This window comes from Pantherophis guttatus, chromosome 14 (genome assembly GCF_059756535.1).
Source record: "Pantherophis guttatus breed Tessera chromosome 14, ASM5975653v1, whole genome shotgun sequence".
NCBI classification, from domain to species: domain Eukaryota; kingdom Metazoa; phylum Chordata; class Lepidosauria; order Squamata; family Colubridae; genus Pantherophis; species Pantherophis guttatus.
The window spans coordinates 20,858,269-20,873,778 of record NC_142076.1 but is presented as its reverse complement, the minus strand read 5'-3'; the positions used below and the strand labels follow the sequence as shown (position 1 = coordinate 20,873,778).

General features: G+C 44.5%; 1 protein-coding gene across 1 annotated transcript in view; it reads left to right on the top strand.

Annotated features, from left to right (window-relative positions):
* The window catches only part of ELFN1 (extracellular leucine rich repeat and fibronectin type III domain containing 1), a 119,891-nt gene that overhangs the window by 66,969 nt on the left and 37,412 nt on the right, over nucleotides 1-15,510 (top strand). The window contains exon 2 of the mRNA XM_087878669.1: nucleotides 7,803-7,983. The gene's annotated coding sequence lies outside the window, so the exon portion shown is untranslated. The remainder of the gene's footprint in view (nucleotides 1-7,802; nucleotides 7,984-15,510) is intronic.

The following is a 15,510-nucleotide window of genomic DNA, read 5'->3' as shown; positions in this document are numbered from 1 at the left end:
GGTTTTCTCAGTTGCAATGGATAGTTGTGAAAGTTGGACCATAAGGAAGGCTGAAGGTCAAAGAATTGAGGCCTTTGAACTCTGGTGCTGGAGAAGACTCCTGCGAGTCCCTTGGACTGCAAGTTGATCAAACCGGTCGGTCCTAGAAGAGATCAACCCTGACTGCTCTTTAGAAGGCCAGATCCTGAAGAGGAAACTCAAATACTTTGGCCACCTAATGAGAAGGAAGGACTCACTGGAGAAGAGCCTGATGCTGGGAACGATGGAGGGCAAAAGAAGAAGGGGACAACAGAGAACGAGGTGGCTGGATGGAGTCCCTGAAGCAGTTGATGTGAGCTTAAATGGACTCCGGGGGATGGTAGAGAACAGGAAGGCCTGGAGGAACGTTGTCCATGGGGTCGTGATGGGTCGGACACGACTTCATGACTAACAACAATGAACCACTGTTGCCCTGTTTGGTCCATGAGCCAGATCCATCGTCAGTTGTCCACCTCTTTTTTTTAAACTCTACCCCTTGCTCTCACTGGACTCTCCTCCTCCTTTAACCTTGAACATAATCACTATCCCTCCTTCATCTGTTTGCTTCTTTTTAAACTATGCCTCATTAGTCTTGACTTGAGTGATCTATTCCTTCTTTGTTGATCTCCTTCCATGCTCCGCTGCGAAGAAACCGTTTAGACCTAAACGCCAACCTCCTCTATCTCTCTCTAAAGGCTTCCCCCATCCATCATTAGCATCTCCCTGCATTGTCCTAGTGTGCATTTTTTTTTGCAAATTTCTCCTGTGTTTTGCGCCTGCCCTGTCCGTTTACTCACGCAGGCTTCCCTTGGCGTTCTTATTTTTGCAGTGCGCCCTGTTGATTCTAAACAAGGGGATTTTAGTAAGCAGATCTGCTTTGGGTCTCAAACAGGTTTGGAAATGCGGGAAGCTCTAGAAAGCAGCTTTTTCTCTCTATCGCTATCTAGCCGATGGGGGAAGAAGGATGAAAGGAGGACGTGGCTTTCATCCCTTGCCAGCCAGTCTTTGGTGTGATCTGGCATCCCCGTATGCATGCATTCTCCTGCATTGTCGTGGTGGCGCAGCGGTTAGAATGCAGTACAGGCGATCCTCGACATACGACCACGATTGAGCCCGGAATTTATGTTGCTAAGTCAGAAATCGTTGAAGTTGAGTTTTCTATTATTTCCTAAGTGAGTTTTGTCCCGTTTTACGACTTTTTCTTGCCCCGTTTGTTAAGTGAATCACTGTAGTGGCTAAATTAGTAATGCGGTTGTTGAGTGAGTCTGGCCTTCCCCAGTGACTTTGCTTGTTGGAAGGTCGCAAAAGATGGTAACGGGACCCCGGGATCGTCATAAATAAGAGTCAGTTGCCAAGCACCTGAATGTAAATCACGCAACTGTGGGGATCTTGCAGTGGTCATAAGGACCATGAAAGATGGTCGTATGTCACTTTTTTCAGGGCCGTTGTAACTTCGAACAGTCTCTAACTGAACTGTTGTAAGTCAAGGACTGCCTGTATTGCAGTATTGCAGGCTGGCTCTGCTGACTGCCAGCAGTTCGATCCTGACCGGCTCAAGGTTGACTTCCATCCTTCCGAGGTGGGTAAAATGAGGACCCAGATTGTTGGGGGCAAGATGCTCACTCTGTAAACCACTTAGAGAGAACTGTAAAAGCACCGTGAAGTGGTATATAAGTCTGCTATTGCTTGGAAAGGAAGGAAGGAAGCAAGCAAGCAAGCCATACTGGTGCACTTATTACAATGCAGTGTTGCAGACTATCTCTGCCCACTGCCAGGAGTTTGATCCTGACCGACTCAAGGCTGACTCAGCCTTCCATCCTTCTGAGGTCGGTAAAATGAGGACCCAGATTGTGTGGGTGGGTGGGTGGGGGCAAGAGGCAGACTCTGTAAACATCTTAGAGAGGGCTGTGAAGCACCGTAAAGTGATATATACCGTATGTTTAAGAGCTATTGCTATTAAGAGCCATGGTGGCGCAGTGGTTAGAACGCAGTATTGCAGGCTAACTCATTTCTCACTGTCAGAAGTTCGATCCTGACCGGCTCACGGTCGACTCAGCCTTCCATCCTTCCGAGGTCAGTAAAATGAGGACCCAGATGGTTGGGGGCAAGAGGCTGACTCTGTAAACCACTTAAGAGAATTCATATACCGTAAAGCGGTATATAAATCTAAGTGTTACTGCTATGGTGATGCCCAAGGGACCAAGAGAGGCAGAAAGCTCTTCGTTCTGCTTGGGTTTTCCCTCTTCCCCGAGCTCTTGTTTCCGTACAGCACCAGCAGGCCTAATAAATAAATACAAATCTGTTCTTCTGGCTTTCTCTTGATGCTCCCCCTCCTCCCCTCACCCCCCCAATCCCCCCACCCCCGGTCTCTTTGCTCTCTTCCCAGAATGCCACACTGCAGGTTGTACAAGCCTTATCTCTTCCCTGGAAGACGCAGGCAGAGCTCTCTGCTTAATGTACAGACAGAGCATCTCTTTGAGAAGAGCAAAGGGAAAAAAAACACCCCCCAAAAAATCCAGACACTGAAGCTACACAGTTGAGCCAGTGTGTTGCGATTTCCGCCAACCTCCCGAGCTCAGGGCCAGCAAAAGCTGACTTTGAATATGAGATTAGGAAGGAAGAAAAGAACTGTTGTTATTCACCCTCTGCATTTCCACCGAATTCTGGAAGGCGGGGGGGTGGGGGGGATTTAGTGATGGAACGTGTCCAGCTCTAAAGAGGCCTCTCTCTTTCCTGACACCAATTTTCCCTGGCACGGGTGAGTTTTGATCTTATTCACCCATAGATAGCACTAGAAGGATTGAGGGATGGAGCGATGGCAGTGGTGGGTTTCAAATTTTTTTACTACCAGTTCTGTGGGCGTGGCTTGGTGGACGTGGCATTGCTTGGTGGGAGTGGCTTGGTGGGTATGGCAGGGGAAGGATACTGTAAAATCTCCATTCCCTCCTCAATCCAGAGGAAGGATATTGCAAAATCCCCATTTCCTCTCGATCAGCTGGGACTCGGGAGGCAGAGAATAGATGGGGGTGGGGCCAGTCAGCATTTTTACTACCGGTTCTCCAAACTACTCAAAATTTCCGCTACCGGTTCTCCAGAACTGGTCAGAACCTGCCGAAACCCACCTCTAAGTGATGGAGTGATAGAATGATGGAGTGCCTGTGGAGATTCTCAGCCATCCAGGTTATGCTTATTGCAAAGGTGCTTTTTCAAGAGGCAACTGGACTTTCTGTTTTTTTTTTCCTTTGAAGGCCTTTCTCTTCTTATCCAAGAAGCTTCTTCAGCTCTGACTGGATGGTGGATAGATGGATCCAGTCAAAGCTGAAGAGGCTTCTCGCACGAGAATAGCAATAGCCATAGCCCTTAGGCTTATATACCGCTTCATAATGCTTTTACAACCTTCTCTAAGTGGTTTACAGAGTCAGCCTCTTGCCCCCAACAATCTGGGCCCTCATTTTACCGACCTCGGGAAGGATGGAAGGCTGAGTCAACCTGGAACCCGGTGAGATTCGAACTGTCGAACTGCAGCTAGCAGTCAGCTGAAGTAGCCTGCAGTGCGCCACCTCAGCTCTTTGAAGAAGCGAAACATCTTCAAAGAAAAACCAGAAAGTCCATTTGCCTCTTGAAAAAGCACCTTTGGGAGAATGATAGGATGATAGAGTGATAGAATGATGGAGTGATAGAGTGATAGAATGATGGAGTGATAGAGTAATAGAATGATAGAGTGATGGAGTGACAGAGTGATAGAATGATAGAATCATAAGACTGGAAGGCATCTTGGAGGTCTTCTAGTCCAACCTGTGCCCAAGACAGGAGTCTTTGTATCATCTCGGACAAATGGTTCTCCAATCCTTTTTTGAAGATTTCCAGTGATGGAACATCTACAATTCTGGGAATCGAGCTGTCCCATTGATTAATTGTTCTTATTGTCAGGAAATTCCTCCTTACTTCTAGATCGGATCTCCCTCTGACGAGATTCCACCTATTGCTTCTTGTCCTGCCCTCTGGTGCTTTGGAGAACATGTCCATCCCCACTTCCATCAAGCACTGGAAGACAGTTATCTGGTCCCCATGAAACCTTCTCTTTATTAGGCTAAACATTATCTAGTTCTCTTGGCTCTTCATTTTACGATGTAGCTTCCAGAGCCCTGATCATCTTTGTGGCTCTTCTCTGCACCCTTTCTAGATTCTCAAGTGTCTTATTTTGTGTCGTGGTGATACATCTTCTCCCAACCAAATCCCATTGAACCCAACCATCCATCCAAAAGAAAACCCCCATCCATCGACTCCATCCTGGCAATTAAGAGTCAATGATCTCTTTACCAAACTAGGGTTCTCGGGATGCCACAGTCCTGTCTGGGTGGGAATGCTGGGAGCTGTAGTCCCAATGGGCCTGGAAGCCATCAGATGGGGAAAAGCAATTGGGAAACTAACGTTTCCAAGGAAAGTTTTCGGTGAGGATGGGCAAAGCTGGCTGCAGATTTAAGGCTCTGGGGGCACTAAAATTCCTCGGTTTATGTTTGTGAGTGTGTGTGCTTTAATGATATTTTTATGGATGAAATATAATAAAGATCAACACATATGATACCGCTGGTGATTACACAGTTAAGAAAAAGACACACATTACAGTGATTAAAGTAAACTCAACATCAAAGAAGGGGGAAAAAATTAATAAAAAAAAGAGAAAAATGAGATTCTTATAGTATCAGTATGAGATCAATCCGTTCCTTAAATTTAGCATTAAATCTAGGCCACATGAAAACATGTTCCATCATCTCATTTCCACGTTCTCGTGTGACTTTTTGCAGCAGTTCCCTGGTTACAAAAGAGGGAGGATGGAAATGTTTGAACTGCAGGAAGGATATTTTGAAAAGGCAGTTAGTTCCCGTTTCAGAAAAAACTTTTTTTCCTGCCTCTGAAAGCCTCCGAAACAGAGCTTCAAAAAAAAAAAAAGCCTCTGAAGCTCTGTTTGGAGGCTTTTTTTCTGAAGCTTCGTTTCTGGTGCTTTTTTCAGCCTCTGAAACCTCTGTTTGAGAAGCCGGGCGGGGCTACATTCGGAGTATAAGATGCACTCAGATTTTCACCCTCTTTTTTGGGGGGAAAAAGGTGCGTCTTATACTCCGAAAAATACGGTACCTTTTTTCACTGTGCGAGAAGGAGTCAGATTGTCTAGGGATAAAATAAAATTAAGGAAAATTAAGAAGTTAACCTGTGGACCTATCTGAGAGTGAAGCCAAAGGGGGAGCTGGGATGTATTTTCTTCCCGTCTTTCATTTAATCTACTCTTGCTAGAGATGGACGGGTCACTGCCGATCTTCATGCATCAAATATTCCCTCAGTTGGTTTAGGAAGTCGTATTAAAGGCTCCACTTTGCTGGCTCCGTCTGACAGAAGCAAGGCCCAATTAAGTGCAAACTATCACGTCCTCTCTTTTGCTCTTCTTTTGCATTCCCTTCAAAGGCCTTGGGCTGTGCTTCGCCGTTGCCTTTTCATTTGGGTGGAAATTGCTGCTCCCTTTGAAAAGGCAAATGGGTTCTCAGGAGTTGGAGAGCTGCCACAGTTCAGCATCAGTGCAGTAGAAAGAGAACCGAGGTCCTATGGAGAGGTGGGTGGCAAATAGCACCCTCCCTGCCCCCTCCTCCCCAGGGGTTTCGAATTCTGACCTCGACATAGAAATCGGAGGGAGAAGGAAGTTTGCACAGGGTGGCACCAAAAAAGCCACTACTCTTTGGGTTCCCTCTGAGGTATCAGCCCGAGAGCAGCTGAAGTTACGGTTGCAAATGCCGAACCGAGGGATGCTGTGCACTGATATAACGTTGAATGGCCACTAAACAGGGCAGTTGTTAAGCGGGGACTATCTTTACGAGGAAAATATTGGGAACACCAGTATGGCAGGACACATAGGTCAGTGTTAAGTTTTGATTAGAAAAATAGCCATTTCATACATATTTTCCTTCCTTCCTTCCTTCCTTCCTTCCTTCCTTCCTTCCTTCCTTCCATCCATCCATCCATCCATCCATCCATCCATCCATCTATCTATCTATCTATCTATCTATCTATCTATCTATCTATCTATCTATTATCTATCTATCTGTCTATTATCTATCTATAAATTATTGGGGTTTTAAATTTGTTCAGCCAAATTATTTAATTCGTTTTATTTTATTTTAAATTTTGTATTTATATGTTTTATTCTATGGCTGTTCACCGCCCTGAGACCTTCGGGAGTAGGGCGGTATACAAATTCAATAAAATAAATAAAATAAATAAAATAAATATCTGTCCATCCATCTATTCATCCATCCATCCATCAGCTGACTGTCGGTTTCTTTCTTTCTTTCTTTCTTTCTTTCTTTCTTTCTTTCTTTCTTTCTTTCTTTCTTTTTCTTTCTTTCATCTATCAATCTATCAATCAATCTATCCATCTATCCATCTATCCATCTATCCATCCATCATCTTTCTTTCTTTCTTTCTTTCTTTCTTTCTTTCTTTCTTTCTTTCTTTCTTTCATCTATCTATCTATCTATCTATCTATCTATCTATCTATCTATCTATCTATCTATCCATCTATCCATCTATCCATCTATCCATCTATCCATCTATCCATCCATCATCTTTCTTTCTTTCTTTCTTTCTTTCTTTCTTTCTTTCTTTCTTTCTTTCATCTATCTATCTATCTATCAATCAATCTATCCATCTATCCATCTATCCATCTATCCATCTATCCATCCATCATCTTTCTTTCTTTCTTTCTTTCTTTCTTTCTTTCTTTCTTTCTTTCTTTCTTTCTTCTATCTATCTATCTATCTATCTATCTATCTATCTATTATCTATCATCTATCCATCTATCCACCCCCCCCACCCACCCATCCATCCATCATCTCTTTCTCCTCCCACCCCCATCTACCTACCTACCTACCAACCAACCATCTACCTAACTCTATCAGAGAATACGAGCTATTTTTTGCAACCTGCAGAAATAGTTCTGCAACTTGACGGAGATAAAGATTAAGTTTCTTTTTTCCCAGATACTTTCTAGTAACAGGAGTAAAAGTCAGGATGTGTCAGAGAAACGGAGTTAATCAAAACCTGTCTTTGGTTTCGCGTTATTCATTCCGTGCTGATTGCCTGGCTAGGAGCTATTGTTCCAGTGACAGCGGGATCCTTTTGTGAATGGTGGTTAAATCCAGGGAAAGTGAATGCAAAAATTATTCTGTGCTCATCAGATCGGCTGCTTTTGTGCAGGGAGGGATGCATCTCTCTAGTTTAATAACAGAAATAAGTTTGGCAGCTTTTAGCATCTCAAAGCTGCTCAGCTTCACAGAGAGAGCATGAATATTATTTCGGTCCTTTTTTCTTTTTCCAGGGATGCTTTTCTGCATCTGAATATATATATTTTTTGGGGGGTGGGGGGGCGTGGGATAAAATAATTGTGGTGCATCTCTCGAAAACCCGGAATGGCTTCTGAGGAAGAAACAATGGAGGAGAAAAACCAAATGGATACGGAGAGCTTTTTGGAGAGAAATATTTCTAGATCTGTAATATGCCAAAGCAGAATCGGTCAATATTTGTCCAAGGATCAACAGAGATGGCCGGATTAAGGAATGCTCCCATCCCACAAATACAACGGGTCAAATCCAATCTTTGGATTGCATTCGTGGTCTTTGAGCAGTTGGCTTGGTCGTTCCTTTCATGACTTGTAGTCTCTCTAGCTTAGTTTTTCGGGTTCTCTGTATTCTCTCCCTCTAGACCAGAAAACACCCGTTAATTTTGTTCTTTCTTTGCAGTTCAAGGTTGGCCTTGCTGACTGGTCCTTCCAGGTGTTTTTTTTGTTGCAATTGGGGTCCATTGGGTTTGCCGGCGAAGCCCCGATCATGAGAAAGCAAAGTCCATGACCGCCAGCAGAGAACGTCAACTCCGTGGCTGTTTTTGGAGGCCCACCATCAAGACCGTGGTTCCATCAGCAAGGTAAGATGTGACCTTTGCAGCCAAGACTGAGGGAAGGGTACGAAAAGGGGGGAATGGACAAACCAAGAAAGTGCAACCCTTATGGTTAGGTAGGTAGGTAGGTAGGTTGGTTGGTTGATTTTTTCTTCCTCCATGGAAATGTTGATGTTCTTCTGAAACTGTAGCTTGATATATTGTGCGCAGAGATAGACTTAATTTAGAAATGAGCTTTTTGTTGGAAATCCCCCCCCAGAGATTGCTTCTCTTGTAGCCATTTTTTTTTTGCCTAGCTTGTTTGTCCCAGACCAAGTAGAGGGAGAACCCTTTGCAGCCCACCAAGGACATGAAGCCAAATATTTCAGCGGTGAAATCCTCTGAAGTCTGCTACCGGTTCTGTGAGTCTGCTACCGAGCACGATCATCAGAAATACCAGTTTGCCCGAACTGGCAGTATTTTTTTTACTACCGGTTTGGGAGAACCGGTCCGAACCGGTAGCATTTCACCCCTGAAATATTTGTGGCCATAGAAAGACATCCTCCAACGTCATGAGCAGAAGGACATTTTCTCTTGCATCCTGGTTGAAACTGTCCTTCCTCCCGGAGGGCTACCCACTCCCAACTTTTGGAGGGTGAGACCACTAATTCCTGGGTCACCAGGTTGCTGCTCTTCATCTCATATTCATGAGGCTACCATGTCTTTCTCTTGCTATGCAGCCCTTGATCATAGACCCTAGAAGGTCTTCTCACATTGTCTGTAGATTGTAACGGTTAAGGTGATAGAAAGTGAACATGATTAAATGCACGGGAAAGAATAATCCTGACTATATTTGACAGAGCTCTACCAAATAATTTAGAGTGTAGAAATTGTGGACAGAAGGATTTTCTCTCTCTTGCAATCAGGGTTATGAACTGAAATTCATCTTGTGGGCGGTTGTGGGGAGGTAGGGGAGGGCTGCAGCTAATAAAAGAAAGGATAGTGGGGGAAAAAATGCTTCCAGTTGTTGAAACAGAATGGTTTAAATTACCCGGCTGCAGAAACCTTGGCTAAATGGAAGATCAGGGAATTAGTTGGATCTACAAGAAAATTCACACATTAGGTATTAATCCAGGCTAGAGAAGAAGACCAGGTTGAAAAGCTTCTTCCAAGAACCCATTTAAGTCCAGCAGAGACCATGAGGGATTTGGGGAAGCTTCTGAGATAGGACAGAATTGCTTGAATACCACACTGTTGTGGCTCGCTGGTGGCCAGCAGAGCTGGCAGCAGAGTCGGACAGTGAGGAGGTTGGGGAGGAACTTGGGCCAGTCCTGGGGGCTGGGGAAAGCTCGGACAAGGTCTCTGCATCGGAGGCAGAGAGGGGGCCAAAGCCATCTGATAGTTATGTGCAGCCTCCGGAGTCTGACAGCAGCGAGGTATAAGAACAGCGGGAGCCTGTTCCCGGTGTGCGCATGTGTAGAGTTTCCAGACGACAAGAACAATTAACAAAATAGGGTCAATTTGGGAGTAAGGCTTGGAGATGATCGGCCCCTCCCATAAGATATAAAAGAAGAGCAAACGGGACGTGAGTTTTTGCAGGAAGCAATTAGTTCATCTGGTCGATTCAAGTTTTGAAAATTCTGTTTGTGACTCTGTGCCAAGTTTGGCCTTTCCCTGCGTCTGGACATTAGCTCTTTGGCATCGTTCCACGTGAGATAGGTGGGTGTTGATAACCTTCCTCTGAAAGACTGTTTATCAAGCCTTGCGGACTGTAACTGAAAGTAATTTACAGTCGTATAAATAAAAGAGGGTTTTTTGGGGACTAAGGTTGTGTTTTATGCTTTCTAAGGAAGCCTACGTCAGAACCCACACCTGGCCCTACAATTCAACAGGAGGTAAGAAGGTGCATCCATCTGAGTAGCCCGTCGTCTTCCTCCTGACCACAGAATTGTCTCGTCCTTTTTAAAAAGCAGCTGAACTGGTCTTCATGAAAGGAACCAGATGTCCTTGAGGACTAAGGAGATTGTGGCATGGATAAATGGCGATGGGAGAAGGGGGTACTGTAGTCAAGAAGACCTGGAGGCCAGGTGATGGTGGAGGTGGCGAAGATGGTACAAATATCCTAGTTCCAGGATATATTTGATGTTAAGCCTTCACTTCCAAGTTGAGCAGTGACCCTAACAAGGGACAAGGTGATCCTCCAGAGGTGAATCGAATCGAATCGAATCGAATCGAATCGAATCGAATCGAATCGAATCGAATAGAATAGAATAGAATAGAATAGAATAGAATAACAGAGTTGGAAGGGACCTTGGAGGTCTTCTAGTCCAACCCCCTGCCCAGGCAGGAAACCCTACAGCATTTCAGACAAATGGTTATCCAACACCTTCTTAAAAACTTCCAGTGTTGGAGCATTCACAACTTCTGGAGGCAAGTTGTTCCACTGATTAATTGTTCTCACTGTCAGGAAAATTTCTCCTTGGTTCTAAGTTGCTTCTCTCCTTGATTAGTTTCCACCCATTGCTTCTTGTCCTTCCTTCAGGTGCTTTGGAGAATAGCTTGACCCCCTCTTCTTTGTAGCAACCCCTGAGATATTGGAAGACTGCTCTCATGTCTCCCCTGGAGACCACTGCAAGGGCAGGGCTGGTGAAAGACAGAGCTTTGACAGCTGTCATCTTGATTTCTTTTGACCCCCTTGGTGGTTGTGGGAGTGACGGAGCTGGGTTTTTCGACAGAGGGGAGGGGGGGGAAGAAAGAGAAAAAGAAGGAAAGAGATTGGGGCACAAGGAACTTTAGAATAGTTGTGCCGAGCCTTTCTCCTTTTCTTTTCTTTTTCCCCCTCCTCGTTTGGCAGCATGCAATTTTCCCCCCCTCTTAAATGTTGTTATTCAAAATACGATATTTTAAAAAGGACAAAAAGGAAAACAAGATTATGGGCATAGGCACCGCTGGAGAGAGCAATTATTTCCATGGCTACTCAGAAACACAACATTGACATTCTGAAAAAGGGAGCTTTCATATTTAACTTGTTCCGGAGTTGGTGGAAATAACAAGTCTATTAAACTTTCGGCACCGACTTGGTTTTTTCTGGAGAATCTGACTCAGGGACAGTTTCTGACTTCCCCAAATATGCATTTATTGTTTCTTTTTTCGGCTTTAAGAGAAGAAGAGATGAGTCTGGCGATTTTTAGAAAGAGATGCAGGAGAATGGTGCAAAAACTTCAGGAATTTGGTAGCCTCCTTTCTGACTTCCGAGCTGCAGTTTATCCATTGAACTTCTGCCTTTGAATAAAATTAGCTCGTTGCAGATTCCTAGTGTTTTTGACGTCATAAGTCTAACCTGGCTCACTTCTTACTGTGTAACATGGGAAAACAGGAAAGGAAATCACCTTTCGGTGAAAGGAAGAAGGATTTTCTGCACATCAGAAAATCTCTGTATTCCCCATTCCCCCCCCCCCAAGCTGAAACTCAATACAGATAGTCCTGGACTTATGACTGTCATTGAGCCTGGAATTCCAGTTGTAGGTCATACTGGTCATTAAGCAGATCACCACGAGACTGCTCCGGATTTTTATGATCTTTTTTTGCAGCATGACCTTTTGTTAAGTGGCTCCGTTGACTGCAATGGGTGTTTTGTTTTTTGCTAGAAATCAGAAATAAATGCTAATTCCCAGCAAACCTCCCCTTCCATAAATCACAGTCAGGTGGACTGCAGGATGCCGCAAACAGCTATATATGTGGGCAGTTGTTGAGCACCCAAAATGCAATCATGTGACTGCAGGGAGGTTGGCCATCAAAACCTCAAATGGTTGCTAAGCGATCGGTCATAAGTTGAGGACTACCAGTATAGAGTTGGAGATTCAGTTCCAGTGGAATTCTTGAGAATGACGCAGAGGGAGGGAGGGAGGGAAGGAAGGGAGGGAGGAAGGGGAAGGGGAAGGGAGGGAGGGAGGGAGGGAGGGAGGAAGGAAGGAAGGAAGGAAGGAAGGAAGGAAGGAAATATATTTCATGAATTCCTCCCTGCAGGATCTTGCCCTAAATTTTCGTATAATTTAGCACTTCAAAACTTGGTTGAAGCTTTCCAGAAATGTGTCAGGAGCTCAACCTTTAATTACAGCGGCGATATTTAATTGATTAAAATATGGCACCAAGAATAATGTAATTGTTGGAACCCTTCGGGTTTCCCCGCGTCGTCAAATTTCAAAATGTAATTTGCGGCTTTGAGAAATGGTTCTTTTAGGGGGGATTGCATCAACAGTGTGCCCAAGGAGGAAATGAGTGTATTAGAGGAAAAAGGCTTGCAAAAAACACGTTCCTGGGAAGATGTGTGTGTGTGTGAATACAAGAATATGTGGAAAATTGCATGGAGAGAAAATGCGTGAAGGAAACACACGTGTGAAATTTGCAAGGGGATTCGGAATTTGCAAACTGCTTCAGACACATAAACTAAGGTGTGCTTGCAAAAAATGGAAATTTGTTTTAGAGAGTGATCTGAACTGTTCCAGCATTCTTTTTCCATTTTAAAAAAACAACCCTCTATCGGACTCTAATTCTAAATAACCTCTCATCAGCAAGAATCCCAGAGTTGGAAGGGACCTTGGAGGTCTTCTAGTCCAACCCCCTGCCTAGGCAGGAAACCCTACACCACTTCAGACAAATGGTTATCCAATATCTTGAGTTGCAGGGAACATAATAAGTTTCCTTCCTGGCCTCATTTGGGTTTGCTTTTTGAGGGGCCACCGAGAGGAAATCTCCAGAGTCAGGGCCTTTTCGGTTGTGGCAACCTTTGACCTTTCATTTTGGAATTAAAAGGGGAAATTTCATAACCTGAGCTTCGTTCTTCTTTTGTGAACTGCTTTGTGACGTTTACGAGGAGGACAATCTCGGTGAAACGTTACTAATTCTGAACCACTGGTATTATTCATAAAAATACTACGGGACGTAGGCAGAATCAATGGACTTTTCAGTTGGGATATGTTGACATTTTAGCTTTATTTGCTGCATTTCAGTCCTTTCTTCGGAGAGTAGAAAGCAACTTCTATGAAAAGAGGACTCTCTTTTTGATAATGACCCTGTAAGATTGATTGTGCTAAGAAAGAGTTGAAGAGCTTTTCCTTTGGGGAGTGGGAGGCTGACAGGCCCCCAAACCCAAGAAAGACATGTGATAATTCTCCCAAGCAGATTTCTTTGTTGTTCCTCAATCCTAGACAGAATCTTGCCAAATTAGAGCAGACTAACATCGCTATAAAGTATATACTCTGGGAACCATTGAGGTGGAGCTGTCTTCACTGTCTTTCTCTCACACAAAACTATCTGAACCGAATTCTTTATTGATTTTGTTATTGTTCCCTCACCTACAGACAGAGATCTTGCCAAACTAAAGCAGATTACGTGCACCATTAAATATATACTCTGGGAGCCCATTGAGGAGGAACTGTCTTCACCCTCTTTCTCTCACACAAAACTATCTGAACCGAATTCTTTATTGATTTCGTTATTGTTCCCTCACCTACAGACAGAGATCTTGCCAAACTAAAGCAGATTACGTGCACCATTAAATATATACTCTGGGAGCCCATTGAGGAGGAACTGTCTTCACCCTCTTTCTCTCACACAAAACTATCTGAACCGAATTCTTTATTGATTTCATTATTGTTCCCTCACCTACAGACAGAGATCTTGCCAAACTAAAGCAGATTATGTGCACCATTAAATATATACTCTGGAACCATTAAGGAGGAGCTGTCTTCCTCCTCTTTCTCACACACAAACTCTGAACTGAGTTGTCTCTTGTTCCTCTGGAGTGCAGGCAGCCCCTTCCTCCTGGAAATACCATCCCATCCCAGTACCTGAAGCTAAAACTCTACTGATTCCCCTCTTTCCATTCCTGGGAATTAATTAACCAGGATTAGTTGGCATTAGTTGAACAGAGTAGAGAAAGACGATTGGGGCCTGAATGGATGAATGACGTCGAGGGCAGGATTGCAAAGCATTACGGAAAAGGTTCGGCTTTCGTAATAGCAGAGTTGAGATGACTGTCTGAGTTCTTAGTCTCCATCTCCTCCATGCAGAGATGAGAAAACCCCCGCAGGGACCCCCTTGAAAGAGCTCGGCAAAGTGTATCTCCAGGGAAGCAGATAATGTCCTACGCAGCTTGTGACAAACCAAGAAATCAGAGCCATATTCTCATTCAGCAAAAGAGGAGCAGTGGGGGGGTGGGGGAAGGGGTGGGAAGCACTGTGTTTTGACAGGTATTAAGTGAAGCGGTTTTGGGATCTGTCTTTCTGGACAGGAGCGAGCAAAGAGACAAGAGACGCAATGGATTCATTTCACTCCTGGCAGCCTTGTTAATTATGATGAATGGGGTGGTCCGTCCTCCCCACTCACCCCACTCCACCCCCTCGGCTCCGCAGGGAAAGAAGAAACTGCAAACCGACTGCAAACCACGTTCAGGGAACTTTCCACGGGGAGAACTGGTCATTTCATTAGCTCTGCAATTTTCTTTCGTCCCCGAAAAATCTCTCGAGGGCAAAAAAACGAACCAAGACTATTAAGGGAATATTTTGGACTCGATTCGAACTTCAGATCACTATTTCCCTTCACGGGTAGCTAGAGGTAAATATTTGTTATTTCCAACCCGCGTTTCTCAACCATGGCTATTTCAAGACGCGTGGAGTTGAATTTGAAATCCACACGTCTTAAAATAGCCCAGGTTGAGAAACAATGGAACTTCCAAAAAATTAGTTAATTCGGTCTCTTTAAGTTGGGGGCAGGAATGAAATGCTCCCGGTTCAGACCGGATCGCCCGATCCGGTAGCAATCATGGTGGGTGGTTCGGAGAACCGGTAGCGATCGTGGCGCGAGGCTTCGCCCACCCGCCCGGTTGTCGTTACTTCCTGGTTTTAACCAGGAAGTAATGTGTTTTGTACCCTCTGTGCATGCGCAGAAGATTTTGCTTTTTTGCTTTTAAAAGTAAAAAAAAAAGGCTCTGACGATCACAGCTGAGCTGCGTGATCGTCAGAGCCTTTTTTTACTTTTAAAAGCATTTTTTACAACCTATAAAAATGCTTTTAAAAGTAAAAAAAAAAAAGATTGCGCGCTGACAGCTGATCATCCCCTCCGCGCGCACTGTTCTACTTACCCCATGCCTCCTTTTGGCGTGCACTGCGCATACGCACCTCGCATTTGGTGCATGGTGCGCACTGCGCATGTGTGCACACACTTTGCATTTGGCACGCAGCGCACATGCGCAGCCACCGAACCAATAGTAAACTGGTTCAGATTTCACCACTGGCTGAGGGGGGGGTTCGACTCTTGCATGGATAAATCCTCAGCACCTATAGAGGACGTATCTTTTTCCCCGACCAACTAAAAAATAATTCTTCCAAAATAAATTATCTGCAATAATCTCCAATCCAATCCAACGCATTCCGACTGTTGGGTGCATTCAACTAATTACCACCACCAAAGCCTTACCTGAAGGAGCTAGAAGAAAAGGTGCACCAACAGAGGCACCTAGAAGAAGCTCCTGCATCAAAGCCTCCACCTCTGGGGTCACCATCTTGAATTTTGGAA